This window comes from Girardinichthys multiradiatus, chromosome 18 (assembly GCF_021462225.1).
Source record: "Girardinichthys multiradiatus isolate DD_20200921_A chromosome 18, DD_fGirMul_XY1, whole genome shotgun sequence".
NCBI classification, from domain to species: domain Eukaryota; kingdom Metazoa; phylum Chordata; class Actinopteri; order Cyprinodontiformes; family Goodeidae; genus Girardinichthys; species Girardinichthys multiradiatus.
Window position 1 is genome coordinate 17,884,667 of NC_061810.1, and position 4,919 is coordinate 17,889,585.

Below are 4,919 nucleotides of genomic sequence, written 5' to 3' on the forward strand. Positions count from 1 at the left end.
TTCCACAAGCCAAGTAGGGGACACAGCAAACATAAGGAAACATGTCATTTGACACCTAAAATGAACTTAATGGCTAATGCAAAAAACTACATGTGGTGAAAAGATAACACCCTGAAAACACCATGCCCACTGTGAGCATGGCCAAGAAAGGCTGTCAGAATTTAAACTGGGGAGGAGGTTTCCCTTGTAGCAGGACAATGATCTTAAACATACAGCCAGAGCTACAATGGAACAGTTAATCAAAGCATATGCATATGTTGCATTGAACCAGTCACGATCCAGACTGAATCCAGTGGAGAATAAATATATGGCAAGGCTTGAAAATGAATGTTCAGAGACATCCATTCTGACTGAGTTTGAGCTATGTTGCAGAGAAGAATGGGCAGAAAAGTCAGTCTCTTGACGTGCAAAGCTGTTATACGTCAAAGGATTTGCTGCTGTAGTTGCATTAAAAGGTGGTTCTACAAAGTTTTGACTGAGAGGGCTGAATACAAAAGCATGTCACACTTTTCATATTTTAATTTGTATAAAGTTTAGAAAATCATGTATCATTTCCTTCCACTTCACAATTATGCACCGCTTTGTGTTGGTCTATAACATAAAATCCCATTAAAGCATGTTGAAGTCTGGGGTTGTAACATGACCAAACCTGAAAGGTTCTGTATGACCCACATTTTACCTCTATATAGAACATGGACTAATTCATATTCAGTGAGCCAACCTGGGAGAGGAGAAGTTAATATAGTTTAAAGGCACTGTCCTATGATGTTAATATTAGTTTTTACATATTAGTCTAAATATAAACAGAGTTCTGATTAATAATCACAGTAACAAATGGCCCTGAAGGCAAGCTAAAAGAGAGTAGTGGGAACATATGAGACAATGTAAGCGCGCTTCTCCTCTCATCAGCTGTAATGATCAGAGCTGTGAGGATTAAGTACCAGTGTCCCAGTAAAGGAGCTTTGTGATGCCAAATGTGGGACCACTGGCTCTCTTAAGCCGCCTTATTTATTCAGCCACAGACGCTACAGCTCCTTCAGATTGGATTAAACGCGTTGGAACGGTGTAAAGCGCCTTCCGGTGGCTGAAAGAGGACCTACACAAGAGAAGCTGGGTAGCAACATAGGAAACTATAAATCAGCAGATTAAAGACCGAAATACAACATATTACACCACATTAAATGCTTGATGAAGTAAAGTCTTGAGGTAAAGCTGTGACAAAATTCGTATTTGTTTGACAAATTAGTTTGAATCAACTACAAACAATGACAAGCTTTGTTTCCTGGGAAATGTATTCATTCACATCAGACTTTAAAACACAATGTGGATAATCTGATCATCATTTCCTCCTTGGAAAATATATTTTAGAGGTTTGGTATTTTGCACACTGTGTAAAGTATTTGAAATCTGTAAGGTGTATGCATAAAAATCAACTTTACAAGGCAACTCCTCATGCCTCTGATTCTTGAATTCAAAGGATTAGTCATACTGTCACCTACAAAGAAGGTCAAGAGATAACAAGAAATGGAGAAATCTTGTCACCGCAGGATAGACTGCACACATGATTACCCACAAGATTCACGGTGCTTCCCCTGTTTTTATACTCTGAGGCCATATGGAGCTAACTCTGCCAAAGGGATGAAGAAACAGGAATTGTACTTAAATGGGTCATTCACAAGACCCAGTGTATGATAGACGAAGCACCGGAAACCTATCTGTCACGCCCTTTCCCCACATTATACAAGTTATCCAAACTATAGGGATTAACTTCAATCAGGGAAGGAGAAATCATGTGACAGTGTATCTGGGGACTCATGCGGCTATCAGTGTGAGAGACACTGTTGTCTCTGTGTGAAACAGAGAGCATGGAAATGGCCTGTAACATTGATTTTGCCTTACCACTGGGATCCTCTTTCTCTGAATTGTTAGCGAGGCAAATGAGACTGTCTTGGCTAAAGGGGGAAAAAAGAATGCCTTTCTTTCTCTGTACATTAAAAATCTGAAAGTTTCCATTTTTTGTTGTGCATAGTAAAGTGAGCTGATGTTGGAGGCATCCTAAAGAAAATGGATTCGATTAGTGTCTTGTGCTAAGTTTATATATAATAAATAATTCTTGGATCTTATTTAAATATAGCAATGTTAGGCATTTTATGTAACTGTAGCCTGCCATATTTTTAGGGTTTGTTGCGAGAAATCAATGAGATGCCTCATCAGAAAAGTGCATGTAGTTTTTGTTGTAAACATTGTTAGTGTTTTATGTTTTCACTACATTGAGCACAACAGTAAAACATAAAGTGCAAACTTGGTGTTTAATTTTATTTTTAAGCAACAAGTTTGAAAACATTTCCTTTAAAAATACATGGTGTATTGGTTTAAAATTAAAAGGCACCTACTGAGCTCTTTTACATTTTGTGTTCTTACCAAAACAAACCGCAACAGGCTAGCCAAAACAAAAGCATAATTGTGAAGTGGAATAAAAATGTCTTCAATTTTTTCTCAAAAATAAAAATTCTGAAAAGTGTGAAACGCATTTGTATTTAGCCCCCTTGACTTTGTAAAAGAAAGAAAGAACCCTGTTTCACTGCAATAGCAGCTTCTCTGTCACTATAAAAAAAAAATAAAAGCTTCTTGCCTGCATTTCTGATTAATGATTTCCTTGCCCAGCTTTAGAGTTTGGATAGACAGCCCTATCTTGGTAGGGTTTAAGTTGTGTCATACCTTTTTCTTTTTTGACAGATATACTGCTGATATACAATGTAAAGCTTTAAATATGTTTTTACTTAACCTTGTTTTAAACTTCTTCACAACGTTTTCCCTGGCTTGACAGCTGTGTTCCTTGGTCTTAATGATGCAGTTTGTTCAGTGATGTTCTCTAACAAATGCAAATATTTGTCGAGCTTTTGATATTGTTATTAGTGTAATAACATGAAAAAACATGTATAATTATGATTACATTTCACAGTTATATGCTACTTTTTGTTGATCCATCGTATAAAAACCTAGTAAAATACATTAATGTTTGTGATTGTAATGTGACTAAATGTGTCAAAGTTCAAGGAGTGTTGTTCAAGCATAACTCATTTCCCTTCCACTTCCATTAACTTACATAATTGTAATTTCTTGTGATGCATTTTTAATATTACATTAGATAAATGTACATATTGAAAATACAGACAGGTACCTCATACATTGTTACTTTGTCAGATTATTCTGTAATAGGCCTTGAACAGTTCTCCAGGCATTCTGAAGGTCTCTCTGAGTTTTTCTTTAGACTACCCTCAAAGAAGGACCAATGACTACCCATAACAGGCAACTTAGCATTCTAATCAATTTTATATTGAATCATTAGGCCTGTTAACAATGCAAAATCTAGTCCTATTTTTACTTAATCTCATCAATATTAAAGATTAGACAGTTTCAAAGACAGAACATTGAATTTTTTTATCACAACAGTCTTCTAAAGAGCTTTTTGCTGTAAACTTGACATACAGTTCACGATCAACTCTAATGTGGATGATACATCTGTCAGGCCAAGTGTCGGGTTTTGGCATATTTTTGCCCCCATTTCTTAGTGACACACCTATGAAATTCAATTCAATTCAAAAATACTTTATTAATCCCAAAGGGAAATTAAATGTTGTTATAGCTCATATTATCATTAAAACTTCCTACGATAAACCATTTCTTTATTGAATCAAACCTTAACTTGTTGACTCATGGCTATAAATACCTTTCACCTACAAATGTATTTTAGGCTTGACACTTCTTCTATTATCACCCACATTCCTCAGCAACAACAATGCACAAATACGCTGTCATCATCAGGAAAAAGGACCAAAGTGACTGAAAACGAGGTGACTGTCAAAGATAAACTTTGAAGCATGTGCTGAAGAAAACACAACAAAAGTAACCTGTGTAAATATTGTAATTATAATAATGATGATAATTAATTTCACATCCACCCATTTACTCCATAACTACTGATGTTTCAATCTAACAGAAAAAGGTAATAACTTCACATTTGTTTTAAATTAAAATATTACACACCTTTGTCACAACTAGAGTCTCAGACAATCTGGGTAATACCTTTTGTCAAGAAATAGCAAAAATCAAAAGAATAGCCATGAGTCAACAAGTTAAGGTTTGATTCAATAAAGAAATGGTTTATCGTAGGAAGTTTTAATGATGAACTGCAATTAAAGCAAGAATACACAGTTTCACTGCAGCTCTTTCTAATTTTATTTTCAGTCAAGACTTGTAAAGAAACTTACTTTCTAACGCTGAAGATCTGACAGTTTGTATTGCATCAAACCTTTCACAAACACGAGAGTAAACTAGGATTTGTTGTCAGATTAATTTTTTTTCAACTTGGGAATATATCCTGGGTAAAAACGTATAACAAATAATTATGTGTATCATTCAACCAGTCACACAGTGTTTATGTAAGACGTGTTTTTTAAAACCATTTTTCCTACTTCATGACAGTCAACGAAATGAAAACGTCCAAGCACTGTTCTACTTTTAAACTACTTTTTTAAAAGTAATTGGTTTAGTAAAGTGGTAGTTGTTATAAATAAAAAACCACCGCGGAAGGCAAATAATAAGAAAATTAGATATTATTTGGATATTAATTTTCCTTAACTAAACAACCTAATTTAGTTTGTTGAAATAATCTATCATTCATGCAGGAAGTGGTGAGAATAATGCTATCAAGTCTAAAAATACGATTAACGGTTCATTTGGTTACCTTTTAAAATAAAAGTTAGAATTTTTAGCTTTACTTAATTACACAAAGCATAAATAAGGTAGCTGTACAATCTTAATAATATTCTAATTACGCAACAACGCGCTACTCTTACACGAAAAACGTTGCGTTTTTGTTTTACTTTGAAAGTAAAAAGCGGAAGCTACTGCATTTA